The 15,941-nt window shown below is 36.8% G+C and overlaps 1 protein-coding gene across 2 annotated transcripts in view; it reads left to right on the top strand.

Moving 5' to 3' along the window:
- Positions 1–15,941, top strand: part of GRM8 (glutamate metabotropic receptor 8) — an 850,055-nt gene that overhangs the window by 260,415 nt on the left and 573,699 nt on the right. The window lies entirely within an intron of this gene.

Here is a 15,941-nt window from a genome sequence, read left to right as displayed (position 1 = left end):
ACATAAAATAAATTTTTGGTAGAGTAGGAAATGAACTTAAAATAAAAGCACAGAAGGATGCTGAATGGTGATGAGGTGTTTCTTGAGATTTATGGTCATCATTTATTTTTATAAAAGGAATGGTTTTCTTAAAATTGTTCCTTAAAAGTTTAAATGAGATCAGGTAACTCAAGTGTGTGTTTTTTTTTCCCAGCCACTTTCAGGTCCTGGGGTGCAAGTGGGGAGTAGGTAGGGTTTGGTGTTGGCTAAATGAGCACAGTGGAGAAAGAAAACAAGGCATATTCAAGTTACTAAAAATAATGCCTGGCATAGTGGAAGAGAGGTTCCCAGTGAGCCAGTTGCTAAAATTCTAAGTGAAATGCCAAGAGAGGAAATGGGAAGGTAGTAGATAATTCTAAGAGACTCATTGCAAACAGAATTGTTCTTGGCAAAGTCACTTAGATCTGCTACTTACAAATATCAGATGTTTGGAGATATGTCTGGTCAAGACAGTTCACAGCCTGGCCTTAGGGGTTTGAAACAATATCATCACCATAACTGTCAATTAGCTTACAATTTTATTTTTTATTTTTAGTACTTCCACCATGCAAAGCCACGCATTATCTGAAACAAAGAGACAGCACAGCCTATGTCTTCGGGGAATTGACATTCTACCAGAGATCTAGTAGAAAAGATAATTGGATGTAGAAAATGATCCAGAATGGTTTTGTTGAGGAAGAGTATGTTTTAATGGGAAAGCAACAGGCACACTAAATTATTTCTGTGTTCTCCTAGAGTGGAATGTAAATATTTAGGGAACACACACCTCTTTTAATCAGTAGCACAGTTGGGTCTCTATATGTACAGAGTTCTCTTTCAGATACTCTAAATTAGAGACAAATATCAGGCAAAATCACTGAGTAAAATTCTAATATATCAGATATAAGCAGATGTTCCAAAGAATTCACATACATGATTTGTGATCAATACAAAATGGATGATTATTTTTTCTTTCTTTCTCTTCTTCCTCCTCTTTTTTCCTATTCTTTTTTTTTGTGGGGGGGTCAGATCAGATCAGATCAGTCACTCAGTCGTGTCTGACTCTTTGTGACCCCATGAATTGCAGCACGTTGGGCCTCCCTGTCCATCACCAACTCCCGGAGTTCACTCAGACTCATGTCCATCGAGTCAGTGATGCCATCCAGCCATCTCATCCTCTGTCGTCCCCTTCTCCTCTTGCCCCCAATCCCTCCCAACATCAGAGTCTTTTCCAATGAGTCAGCTCTTCGAATCAGGTGGCCAAAGTACTGGAGTTTCAGCTTCAGCATCATTCCTTCCAAAGAAATCCCAGGGCTGATCTTCAGAATGGGCTGGTTAGATCTCCTTGCAGTCCAAGGGACTCTCAAGAGTCTTCTCCAACACCACAGTTCAAAAGCATCGATTCTTCGGTGCTCAGCCTTCTTCACAGTCCAACTCACACATCCATACATGACCACAGGAAAAACCATAGCCTTGACTAGATGAACCTTTGTTGGCAAAGTAATATCTCTGCTTTTGAATATGCTATCTAGGTTGGTCATAACTTTCCTTCCAAGGAGTAAGCGTCTTTTAATTTCATGGCTGTGGTCACCATCTGCAGTGATTTTGGAGCCCCCCAAAATAAAGTCTGACACTGTTTCCACTGTTTCCCCATCTATTTCCAATGAAGTGATGGGATCAAATGCCATGATCTTCGTTTTCTGACTGTTGAGCTTTAAGCCAACTATTTCACTCTCCACTTTCACTTTATCAAGAGGCTTTTTAGTTCCTCTTCACTTTCTGCCATAAGGGTGGTGTCATCTACACATCTGAGGTTATTGATATTGCTCCCGGCAATCTTGATTCCAGTTTGTGTTTCTTCCAGTCCAGCATTTCTCATGATGTACTCTGCATATAAGTTAAATAAACAGGGTGACAATATACAACCTTGACGAACTCCTTTTCCTATTTGGAACCAGTCTGTTGTTCCATGTCGAGTTCTAACTGTTGCTTCCTGACCTGCATACAGATTTCTCAAGAGGCAGATCAGGTGGTCTGGTATTGCCATCTCTTTCAGAATTTTCCACAGTTTATTGTGATCCACACAGTCAAAGGCTTTGGCATAGTCAATAAAGCAGAAATAGATGTTTTTCTGGAACTCTCTTACTTTTTCCATGATCCAGCGGATGTTGGCAATTTGATCTCTGGTTCCTCTGCCTTTTCTAAAACCACTTGAACATCAGGAAGTTCACGGTTCACATATTGCTGGAACCTGGCTTGGAGAATTTTGAGCATTACTTTACTAGCGTGTGAGATGAGTGCAATTGTGCGGTAGTTTGAGCATTCTTTGGCATTACCTTTCTTTGGGATTGGAATGAAAACTGACCGTTTCCAGTCCTGTGGCCACTCCTGAGTTTTCCAAATTTGCTTGCATATTGAGTGCAGCACTTTCACAGCATCATCTTTCAGGATTTGGAATAGCTCAATTGGAATTCTATCACCTCCACTAGCTTTGTTTGTAGTGATGCTTTCTAAGGCTCACTTGACTTCACATTCCAGGATGTCTGAGTCTAGGTCAGTGATCACACCATCGTGATTATCTGGGTCGTGAAGGTCTTTTTTGTACAGTTCTTCTGTGTATTCTTGCCATCTCTTCTTAATATCTTCTGCTTCTGTCCATTTCTGTCCTTTATCGAGCCCATCTTTGCATGAAATGTTCCTTTGGTATCTCTGATTTTCTTGAAGAGATCTCTAGTCTTTCCCATTCTGTTGTTTTCCTCTATTTGTTTGCATTGATCACTAAAGAAGGCTTTCTTATCTCTTCTTGCTATTCTTTGGAACTCTGCATTCATATGCTTATATCTTTCCTTTTCTCCTTTGCTTTTCGATTCTCTTCTTTTCACAGCTATTTGTCAGGCCTCCCCAGACAGCCATTTTACTTTTTTGTATTTCTTTTCCATGGGGATGGTCTTGATCCCTGTCTCCTGTACAGTGTCACGAACCTCATTCCATAGCTCATCAGGCACTCTATCTATCAGATCTAGGCCCTTAAATCTATTTCTCACTTCCACTGTATAATCATAAGGGATTTGATTTAGGTCATACCTGAATGGTCTAGTGGTTTTCCCTACTTTCTTCAATTTCAGTCTGAATTTGGCAATAAGGAGTTCATGGTCTGAGCCACAGTCAGCTCCTGGTCTTGTTTTGCTGACTGTATAGAGCTTCTCCATCTTTGGCTGCAAAGAATATAATCAATCTGATTTCGGTGTTGACCATCTGGTGATGTCCATGTGTAGAGTCTTCTCTTGTGTTGTTGGAAGAGGGTGTTTGTTATGACCAGTGCATTTTCTTGGCAAAACTCTATTAGCCTTTGCCCTGCTTCATTGTGTATTCCAAGGCCAAATTTGCCTGTTACTCCAGGTGTTTCTTAAAAGTGATAAAATAGTACCTTGCAAATCCATAGTCTTTTCCTCCTCCGTCCCTTCTTCCTTCCTTCCTCCCGTCCTTCCTTTCATAATGTTTTGCTTTTGTTAAAGTAGTATATGTTCATTATAAATATAAGAACAATAGAGAAAGTGCGAAGAAAAATGTGATTGCCCACCTCAAATTCTACTCCCAGAAATAGTCATTATAATTTTGATGGTTATAATCCTAAAAAAAATCTATGTGTGAAGGTAGACTAATAGACAGCAAGAACTGATAACTAAGTTATTTTTCTTTACCCTTGAAGTTGGGGGAAAATTTGTAGCCAAAGGTCTTTCTTGCAGGTGATCATTGCTTATCAATTTTTTCTTGGAATTGACATTGTGTGCTTTCAATATACAGATTAATTCTTTTCCCCTTAATTATCAGAGAAGTTTAGTTGCACCATATCTTTGGATATTTTTCTGTTGCATGTATGTACCTTTTCTGCCTTCTATATATGTTATTTTTCTTATAATTGTGTTAGGTTTTATATTTTTTCTCTGCATTCATTTGATTTTCTCAAATGTTTCCCTTAGTCAGTAATTTAATTTTTAACTTTATCTACTAGGTTCTTTGATCTTACTAATGTGTTTGTTATATTATTAATTTAATTATTTAAAAATGACCATCAATTTTTTTCCAAACTTATGCAGTCCTTTTCTGAGTTGTTTAATTGAATTCATATTCAAATAATTTATTTTTTAGATTAAAGCACTCACAACAAACTTAAAAATTTTAAAAGGGCCACTAATAAAAAGAGATGCTGTTATCACAGTTGCAGTTGTTGATTGGATTCACCTAGTTGGAATACTTTTTCTTAACAGGGAAAGTGGCTATAAAGTCTTTAACAGGAATAACTGAGAATGGGATGTCACACTGGACAGAGGAGCCTGGTGGGCTACAGTCCATGTGGCTGCAGATAGTCAGACACGACTAAGTAACTAGCAAGCATACACACATATATTAAAAAAAATCTATAAACAATTGCATTCAGATGCGACTACATATTGTTCTGGGGTTAACTGTCAGTTTGACTCATTAAGGAGTTCAGTAAGTTCAGTCACTCAGTCGTGTCCAACTCTGACCCCATGGACTGCAGCATGGCAGGCTTCCCTATCCATCACCCACTCTCAGAGCTTGCTCAAACTCATGTCCATCAAGTCAGTGAATCCTTAACCATGAGAGGCTAGGAGGGTCTCTGGTGAGTTGTGACTGATCTTCTCCTATTGTCATCCTAGTTATTTTCTGGAGATACGTGTATATATATGAATGTACTTATATGAATTTATATATATATATAAATTCATATATATATATATATGAATTGATGTGTGTGCATATGTATATGACAAAGGACTTGTATCCATAACTCATTATCTTCTGCTTTGCATGTTGACCCATGTGGGTTCATGTTGCATTGGTCATTTTTAAGAGCAAAACCAGACATAGTCATGAAATCTGTCTATCTTTGTTCAAAGTTTAGACTTTGAAATATTGCTTCTTCATCAATTCTGTTTTGGTAGTTTAGTTATCTGTTCTGTTTGACACTACACGGTTACACCTAATATGGGCTCCTTCCAAGCTTTGCAACACTCTTCCAATGCGTAGGGTGCAAAATTTCTTGGCACAGATTATCTTCCCTTTCTTCCACTGTGTAGAAAAGGTTTTATTGACTTCTTTCTGTGAGTGAGAAAGGACTAATTCCCCATCTGGATGCCACCTGTAAGAGTTCACACTTTTTCTCAGAAGAAATTTAATCTGTAACAGCAAGCTCTTTCATATTCTTTTAAGCAGTCCATGTTGCCATTCTCTAAGTGTTAAGTATAAAGATTCTTTATAGGTTGTTTTCCTAGGACTATGTTATTTATAGAATCCATGCGATTTCTATTTAAGATTTGTTTAACAGAAGCAAGGTCAGAAATCATATATCTATTACTCCACACAAAAATAATCTTGTTATGTCTTCATGAGAGACATATTTGAAGAAAATATATAGTGACTAAATTGACTTTGATTATATATTTTAATTAGTATCTAGCCTGTCAACTGACTCCAACCTAGTTGGAAAAATAAAAATTTAAGTGTCTCTGGCAAAGCTATGAAATAGGGAACCCGTGAGAGTGGTGTTTCTCAGACTGTGTTTGAAGGCTATCTACACTAGAATCATTAGGGAGATGTTAAAATGCAAATCCTTGGACTCTGGTTTCAGGCCCATCATAGACTTCTGAAGATTTGGTTAAGATCCAGAAGTGTTTGAGAACCATGATATTAATATTAGAATTAGAAATTGACAGTATCATCATCATTGAAAATGAACTTTATTAAGAAATTTAGGGAACAGGATGAATTTTTATCTGTGCAAAAAAAAAAAAAAAATACCACCAGTTTTGTTTTAAAATAATTTCTGGTCTATCTTGAAGGTGAGGAATTGAGAATCAGTGGATGGTCCTGGGTAGGTAAGCAATGGAAGTGACAAAAAAGCACAAAACTCAAACCATTCACAGATAAAATAATTTACTAAAGAATATACCTTCTGGAGAGCTGGCCTTAACAAAGGTTTCCTGAGTCCTATCTCAAGTACCCACTGCCAGAGCAGCTATCTTCTTCCAGGAGGAAAATACCTCATAGTCTGGCTCCTGGCTCTTGAGCTGTTGACCTGGAATATGTTCACTGCTGGTGGAAAAGAATGTGGATCTTTCTCAGCTGGGCATAAGGGAGAGCTTGCCCTTGATTTTGCTAGTGACTCAGGATTTTGTTTAATCTCAAACTGAACTTCAGTTCAGTTTTAGTCGCTCAGTCGTGTCTGACTCTTTGCAACCCCATGGACTGAAGCCTACTAGGCTCCTCTGTCTATGGGATTTTCCATTGCCTTCTCCGATTCTGAGTATAAAGCTCAATGAGTTTCGGCATCACCAATTCAATGGTCATAAATTTGAGCAAACTCTGGAAGATAGTAAAGGACAGGGAAACCTGGTATGTTGCAGAGTCCATGGGGTTGCAAAGAGTCGGACACGACTTAGCGATGAACAACATATATCTGTGTGATCACCATCATGGTCAAGATACAGGACGATCCCATGACCCAGAAAAGTTCTCTTATTGCCACCTTGCAGTCACCCCTCTCTCTCACTAGCCACAATCCTGGGCAAACACTGAACTATTTTCTGTCATTTTAAAATAGTTTGCTTGTACTGAAATTCTGTATAAATGGAATAATATAGTATGTATGTCTTCTTTTGCTCAGCAAAATGTTTTTGAAATTAATCTGTGTCATTGCATGTAACAATAGTAAAATGGTCTATATATTTTAATGTTAAGTAGTAGTCCATTTAATGCGTGTTTCACAAGTTGTTTATCCATTTACTTATTGATGGATAGTTGGTTTGGTTTCCAGTTTTTCGGCTATAAGAGTAAATCTGCCATGGATATTCTTCTAGAGTAGGCATATGGTTTAATCATTCTTTGGATTGTTGGGTCATATGACAGATGTGTGTTGAACTTTATAGCAACCTGCCAAATTGCTTTACAAAGTAATTATACCACTTTATTGTCCCAACAGCATTGCATGAGACTTGATCCAGTTTTTAAATTTTTAGCCATTCTGATGGGTTTGCAATGGTATGTTAATGTGGTTTAAATGTGCACTTTTCTTTTGACTCATGTAGTTATGCATTTTTTGATGTACTTAGTTGCCATTTGTATATCTTCTTTTATAAAGTGTTCAAACCTTTTGATAATTTTATATGATAGGTTTTTGTTGTCTTATTAAGTTCTAGATACAAGTCCTTTGTCAGATACACATGCACACACATCAATTCATATATATGAATCTATAAATGCATAAATTCATATATGCACATTCATATATATATACACATATATACACACATGTGAAAGTATTTGTACATTTACATACATATGCTTTATACACACGTATGTGTGTACATGTATACATGTGTGTATATACACACATATATACATGGCTTCCCAGGCTCAGTGGTAAAGAATCCACTTTCCAAGCAGGAGACTCGAGTTTAATTCCTGGGTTGGGAAGATCTCCTGGAAAAGGAAATGGCAACCCACTCCAGTATCCTTGCCTGGGAAATCCCAAGAACAGAGGAGTCTGGTGGGCTGCTGTCCATGGAGTCACAGAGTTGGACACACCTTAGTGACTAAACAGTAGCGGCATATATAGATACATATACGTGTAACACTTCATCCTGGTCCCTCCCATTTTGGTGCTTAGCTTTTTATTTTCTTAATGGGGTTTCTCAAGATTCGATTTTAATTTTGGTGAAATTCATTTGCTTAATTCTGGATTTTTGCAAAGTTTTCTCCTTTAGGAAGATTTATAGTTTTGGTGTTTATATTTCTGTCTATGATCCATTTTGAGTTAATTTGATGTATAATCTGAGGAAAGCTCAAAGTTCACTTACTCATGTGCACATCCGGATGTTCTTCACCATTCACTGGAAAGACTCCTCTCAGTACTGAATTACCTTGGCATCTTGTCAAAAATTAATTGATTGTATGTGAATCTACTTCTAGATACTCAGTTCTCCTCCATTGATCTATATATCTATATAGATCATATTGGAGCTACATATCTAATACTACACTATCTTGATTATTGTAGCCTTAGTGTGAGTCTTCAGATCAGGTAGTATTAGTTCTTCAACTTAATCTTTTCAAAGTGATTTTGGCTATTCTAGGTCCTTTATATAGTCATGTATATTTTACAATCAACTTGTTTTCTACAAAAACAAAACAAAACAAAACTTCCTAGGATTTTCTTTTGTAAATATTTTTTTTTATTGTGGTAAAATATATAAAACATAATGTTTGCTATTTTAACCATTTTAAGGTATACAATTCAATGACATCAATTACATTCACAATGTTATGCAACTATTACCACTATTTCTGAAATTTTTCATGACCCCAAACAGAAAGTCTGTACCCATTAAGGGTCAATACTCAATACTTCCCAGCCCTTGGTGATCTCTAATCTGCTTTCTGCCTCTATGAATTTGCCTGTTCTAGGCATCACACATAAATGGAATCATATATTATGTGTTGTTTTGTGACTGACTTATTTCACTTAATGTTTTCAGGATTCATTCATATTGTAGCATGTATCAAATTTCATTCCAATTTATGGCTGAATAATATTCCATTATGTAAATGTACCACATTTTGTTTATCTATTCATCTGTGGATGGGACACTTGAGTTGTTTCTAACTTTTGGCTATTGTCAATGATGCTGCAGTGAACACTGACATAAACGTATCTGTTTTAGCAGTTGTTTTCAATTATTTTAGGTATATATCTAGGAGTGGAATTGCTGAGCTATATTGGAGAAGGAAATGGCAACCCACTCCAGTATTCTTGCCTGGAAAATCCCATGGATGGAGGAAACTGGTAGGCAACAGTCCATTGGGTCTCAAAGGGTTGGACACGACTGAGTGACTTCACTTTCTTTCTTACGGGCCTGCTGGGATTTTAATTGAGATTTTGCTGAATTTGTAGAGCAATTTTGAGTGAATTGATAAACAACGTTGAGCCAACTGACCTGTGAACATGGTAATATCTCTGTCATAGCATGGGCTGCCATAATGAAATACCATAGACTGGATGCCTTAAAAAACAGAATTTTTTTTTCTTACAGTTCTGTAGGCTAGGAAGACCAACATCAAGTTAGCAAAGTAGTTTTTATGCTGAGGCTTCTTTAGCTTGACTTAAAGGCAGCTGCCATTTTGCTGTATGCTTGTATGACCCTCTTGTGTTGTGTATATATAGAGAGAAATAAGCCCTCTCATGTTTTCCCTTCTATAAGGGCTCTAATTTCATCATAAGAGCTTCAGCCTCATTGTTTCATCTAAACCCAGTTACCTCCCAAAGCTCCCATTACCAAATACCATTACATTGGAAATTGGGGCTCCAACATATGAATTTAAGTGGGAGGTATACAATTTAGTCTTCAGCAACTTCCTTACTTAAGACTTATTTAATTTTTCTCAGTATATTTTATAATTTTAAGTATCCTACTTGGGTACACATTTTGTTAAATTTTCATATTTCATAGTTTTTTGATGCTATCATAAATGTATTTTTGTTTCATTTCCAATTCTCTCTTTGTATATAGAAATACAAGTAATGATTCTTTTGGTGTTGATCTTGTATGCTACAACCTTGCTTAGCTCTAGTGGCTTTTTTTTTTTTTTTTTAAGATTTTCTATACACCCAGTACTCAATCAGATTGACTGTAAGTAAAGATAGTTTTACTTTTTCTTTTCCTATCTGTGTGCCTGGTATTTTCTCCCTCCCACATTCACTTTCTTGATTGTGCTGGCTAGGGCGTCCCATGTCAGGTAGAGTGGCACTGATGTGGGTAGACATTCTTGCCTTGTGCCCAGTCATAGGGAGAGGATATGCAATCTTTTACCATTAAATGTGATATTAGCTGCAGGACATTTTATTTCCATTTTAATATTTGTAACTAATATGATCAGTTTCTTGGCTACATAGGCTTTTTCCTTACCCAGAGTCTGTAGTCAGTGATTATGCTAGCTTCAGGCCCTTTAATTCTGTTTCAATTAGAGCAGTTCTTATTTGTCCATGTTATATATGAGCTGCTGCATAATATTTTATTTCCCTGGTTCCACGGCTAAAAATAATTTAAAAATTACTGGCATAATGTCATGCTATTGACTTTTATTGGAGTTCAAAGCAGCTAGTGAACCTCATTGATGAAAATACTGAATATTATGAAACTCAATTTTCCTTGAAAAAAGACCCATAAGATAAATGCCTAATGCAATTTAGTACCAAGGCCACACTTGGAATCAGTATATAAAAGTATTACAGCTCTGCTCTATAAAGTTGTGAGAAATTGCTTAATCAACTATGTTTCCATTTTCTTCTTAGTCTCATGGAAGCTCAGAGCTGAATGTTGTGCATAATCACATCAATGATGATTTTATATTTGCATCTACTTTTCTAGTACCATGGTATGTTTTGATTTATTTCCATCTTGATCTATTTATGTCTTTTGTTGTAGGTCAATTCAAATCCTATTAGAAAGGATTTAGAAGTATAAATAATTATCTCTTTTTGAATTAATAAAAAAGCTATTTCATGAAAGGATCTACCTTTAAATATTTAATTGGAATAATATCTACCTTTAAGAATCTTAATGGAAAGCTATAAATGGAAAATCTCTAGGCTTAGGGACACTGTCTTTTATTAACCTTGCAAGATAAAGCTTCCAAAGAGAAGCATTTGGAATGATGATCTTGTTGAGGTGAAGCTGAAATGCTTATGACTAAAACAAGGGGAAATAAAACCCAGAGACCTGCTGTTTTCTTTAGTGATCCAAAAGAAATGGTTGAATATTCTGAAAATATCCTACTAAATGAAATGGTAAAGATTCACAATGACTTGGGTCTGGGTGAGATGGTAAAAGCAAGTTGAGAGTTACCGTGAGCCATTCCAGTCTATCCTTAGGCTTGAGGAAGCGGTTTGTTTTTCTATGACAATAACTAGAACAAAAAATTTAAATTATAGTAATTATGGTACCACCTAATGCAATTATACAAGTGTATTTATACATTTTAATGCTAATTGTAGATGTCTTGATCTAAAAGAGATATAGAGTGAAAATTATTTTACAAAAAGTTGAATTCTCTACCACCCTAAATGTTTAATTTTTATATGCAATTTTTTGGAAGGAGAAAAGACACAGCATTTACTTTAAAAATATTTGTATGTGTTTATATTTTAGTATTAGTATATATATCTCTTCAATGTTTGAGAGTAATATTAGAGTTCTGCTAATTACATGGGTTATTTCATATTTCTCAAAATAATTAACAACAATCCTCTAATGGCAGTTATACTTGTGTCCATTATACAGATGAGAAACTTAGCTTAGAGATGTTCAGTAATTTGCCCAAAGTCAGATAGTTAGTAAAAGGCAGAATTGGGATTTAAACCATAACTGTCTTAATTGATGACTCAGTTGAAAGGCATTTGACGTTAACAGTGGCTTACACAAATAAAAATCTGTTCCTCATATCAAGTTTCCTGAAAGAAGCAGATTGCTTACATTGGTTTGCTTGCATAGTTCAATAATGCTATGTTATCTTTGCTTTAACTGTTCCCAACAAGCTGGCCTTTCATTTTCACTTTTTTTTTTTAGCTTCATGGTTGCAATGTGCACAATGCAGGTTTAGACATCATATGTCACGATAGGAAGACCAGGCAAGTGGTAGTGCCAGCTAGAACTGTGCCACATGAGAATCCTTGGCTACAAGAGAAGCAGGAAAAGTAACCGTTAGGGTTCCTAAGCACAGAAGGAGGTGGCTAGGGCCCAAGAATGGCTCTTGGGTTTGCCCGATAAATACATCAAAATGTTGACACTGTCAGGTTAGCACTAGTGGAATTTGATTATGATGATGCATAAGTTTTAAAAGTGATGATTAAAAGAGGGAGAGTAAAAGAGAATATTTTGCTTCTTGTAGAATCTGTAATTTAGTTTTCCATCAGAGAGCTTTGGGACACTTTTCTTTGCTAGCTCCTGGTCCTCGGTTTGCAGTACTCTATTTCTTTCTCCAACATGTTTCTGGAGTACTGTCCTGTGTAACTTGTCAGAGATGGCAAGAAAAAGGGATGGGAACCTGGACCCTGATGTAGCTTAGAGTTTAGTTAAGAGATTATGCAGACATGCATTGTAGTAGAAAGGGTACCAATAGTACGGTGGGGGGTGCACATTTCATATTGTAATATTACCAATATTTTGAAGAATAAGTTTGAATAAGATAAGCTTGAATAATCATGTATTGTTAAAAGAATTGAAGCTGGTTACCAAGAAGCAGAGTTATAATTTATTATTTTGTCAGCTTCTAACAATAATTAGACTACCCTCAAAAGATAACCAAAAGGTAAAAAACCAAAACCCCAAATAAAACAGGATCAGGGATGAAAAGTTAAGAGCATTAAGGAAATCTCACTGAAGTGAATAGCTGTTAGTAAAGTTATACTTTGCCTTGGTTCATGAATCTAGTTAGTTTCAAATCATTTTGCTTTAAGAGCCTCAATATGATCTTTGCATTTAGGAAGGGTTAATATTATAAGGGTAACGGCCAAGTGGCCGTCTTCATGTCTGGTGTCTCTGGAAATTTTTATAAATGGGAAATAATTTCATAGGTTTGAAAGAGGTTATGTGGGGTCATTTATTCAAGCATTAATATACTGATGCCTGGCCCGTGCTGGGAAATGAATCCAGCCCCAGAACCATAGAAGTCATGGTTCTTATGCAGAAGCTTGTGGTCCAGGGAAGTTGGTCTTCTGATGTCCATTCAGCTCACTCATGTTATGGACCTGCAGCCATCCCTGTCTACACACTAAAGTCAGTTTGACTATTTCAATGAAACTGACCGATCAAATTAGGCAAAAATGCCAAATGAATAGTTAATCAGAACACTCAAACTACGTGTATAAGCTGACACATACCTACATATGTTCCTGGCATTCAGCAAAAGATGTAGGATTGTGTCCATTGAAATTCTGCTTCATTCCCATGTTTATGAAAACTTATTATCTACTGTTGTTAAATTTGATAAAATATCTGGAAATTATTAACCCTATTTAAAAATATGGTTTTATCGGCAGAAAAATGATTCCTGTAAGTACACCGAGTAGAGTGCCTAGCACTAAGGATACATAACTAACAATCTGATGAGTGAATGTTGCTGGATAAAAGTAAATAGATCACCATGTCTCTGGAGAACTTTCTTTTCGAAGTGTGAGTAGAGATCTTCTAACAAATCCTTAAACTTACAGACACTTTAGAAAAGTTATGGTTTGTGTTGGTTAAGTCTAGTTAAGTTCAAATTATTGTGCCTTAAGAGCTTCTATGGCAATTTTTCCTGGAAATGCTTAAAGTGATACGTGAAAGCCTTCTCCTGGTGTATCTAAATCCTCTGTTGAACTGACAAGTTGTTTTGATGTCCTTTGCATAAAATGACATAACGTCATTTCCTGTGCAGAGCAACGCGCTAGCTGGCAATTGTCTGCTTGCTGTGAGGTTTGGATGGTAGTGTTTTGTCAGAGGAGCTTCATATACATTCCTTGGCTTTTAGCATCAAATGCTCAGTGCAACTGAGCTGCCACTTCTTCAGATGAGAAACTCCAGTGTTGATAAGTTCGAAGCCTCTCAAATTTTGAAAGCCCTATGCCAAAAAGAAAGTGGACCATCCATTTACCTGTTTTTCTGCAGTATCATTTCCTTCAAATGCCCAGCCTATGTCCACATATTGGCTAATTTTAAAACTGGAGTGTGCCTGTTCCCGTGGGTGAAGAGAAGAAATCTATTTGTTGTTGTCGTTGTTGTTTAGTCTCTAGGTCATGTCCAACTCTTTTGTGACCCCATGGATGGTAGCCTGCGAGGCTCCTCTGTCCATGGGATTTCCCAGGCAAGAATACTGGAGTGGGCTGCCATTTCCTTCTCCAGGTCATCTTCCAGATCCAGGGATTGAACCTGCCTCTCCTGCATTGGCAGGCAGATTCTTTACTACTGAGCCATCTGGCAAGTCCTAATCTGCTATTACAAGTGTCAGAACTTGATAAGGAAGTCATTTAACTCTGGCCGCTGTATGATTTGTAACAATGCCTTATCTGCACAGGTACATATTTGTGATGCAACTATGAAAAGACATTTTCCTTACTCTGAAAGAACGTAGTATTTAATATGCGGAAATCGTGATAGGTGCTGACACAGGAGAAGACACAGAGCTGGATGGTGCAAGAGGGCACCTGAGCCAGTGTGGTGGGGGGTCAGGAAGACCTTGGGTGTCTGTGTAGGAGCAGCCACGAAATGATTTCAGATATGAAAGGAAAAATGTTATTTTTTTCACAAAATTAAAAGCTTTAATATCCTTAGTATTGAAATTATATTCTAACTATGTAAATAATTTTGACGATGGAGAGGCAGCCTAGCAGAGCATTTAAGAGCTCAGATTCTGGAGCCAGATTGCTAGGTTCACATTGTGAATTTTCCTTATATTAGCTCTGTGGACTTGGGCAAGACCCTTAACCTATTTATGCTGCAGTTTCTCTGTTTATAAATGGGGATCATGATGCTACCTAGCTCACAAGGTTTTTAGAAGGAGTAAATGAATTTACATTCATAAAAGTCTTTGAACATAGCAAGTACTCTATGTGTTTGTTAAGTAAATATTGTCATACAGATACAGAAGTATTTAAGCACACTTATTTGCCAGTGACCTGGAATATGACATGTCTTCTGCACTCTCCAAGTCAATAAAGTTAATTCTGATAGCCTGAAGCTCCTATACAGTGGTATTGAGAAGTGGGTTAAGCATTGATTGACTATGATCTCATCTAGTGAGATTGCTTATGCATATTAATGTATATTATATTATATATACATGTATGGCATCTGATCACATCACTTCATGGGAAATAGATGGGGAAACAGTGGAAACAGTGTCAGACTTTATTTTTGGGGGCTCCAAAATCACTGCAGATGGTGATTGTAGCCATGAAATTAAAAGATGCTTACTCCTTGGAACTTATGACCAACCTAGATAGCATATTCAAAAGCAGAGACATTACTTTGTCAACAAAGGTCTGTCTAGTCAAGGGTATGGTTTTTCCAGTGGTTATTAATGGATGTGAGAGTTGGACTGTGAAGAAAGCTGAGAGCCGAAGAATTGATGCTTTTGAACTGTTAGAGAAGACTCTTGAGAGTCCGTTGGACTGCAAGGAGATCAAACCAGTCCATCCTAAAGGAGATCAGTCCTGGGTGTTCATTGGAAGGACTGATGCTGAAGCTGAAACTCCAATACTTTGGCCACCTCATGTGAAGAGTTGACTCATTGGAAAAGACTCTGATGCTGGGAGGGATTGGAGGTAGGAGGAGAAGGGGACGACAGAAGTTGAGATGGCTGGATGGCATCACCGACTCAATGGACATGAGTTTGAGTGAACTCTGGGAGTTGGTGATGGACAGGGAGGCCTGGAGTGCTGTGATTCATGGGGTCGCAAAGAGTCAGACACGACTGAGCGACTGAACTGAACTGAACTGATGTGTATTAATAAGTTTGAATAGTTTTTAGGGAATCTTGAAAAATGCAAAAATAGCAAATATAAAAGTCTACAGAGTTTCTCAGAATCTAGTACATTTATGATAATAGAAACTAATTATTATAAAAAAGGGAAAAATGTTGGACTTTAGTTACTTTAAGCATCAGTTAACTTGTATTAAAGACATAATACAACTACAAGTATTAATTTAACTACAATAAAATATGGCAGAAAGATAAGAGAAACTTCCTTTTCCTTGATTGCAAGAGCTAGTTATGATACTAATAAAAGAACTTGAATTTTCTTTCATACGTTTAATCTTCATGAAAGAAGAAATAGATGTTTTTGAAAGGTAGCTATAACATGCTAA

The sequence above is a fragment of the Bos indicus genome, chromosome 4, assembly GCF_029378745.1.
Source record: "Bos indicus isolate NIAB-ARS_2022 breed Sahiwal x Tharparkar chromosome 4, NIAB-ARS_B.indTharparkar_mat_pri_1.0, whole genome shotgun sequence".
NCBI lineage: Eukaryota > Metazoa > Chordata > Mammalia > Artiodactyla > Bovidae > Bos > Bos indicus.
The sequence above is the reverse complement of the archived record's forward strand: the minus strand, read 5'-3'. Positions and strand labels throughout refer to the sequence as shown.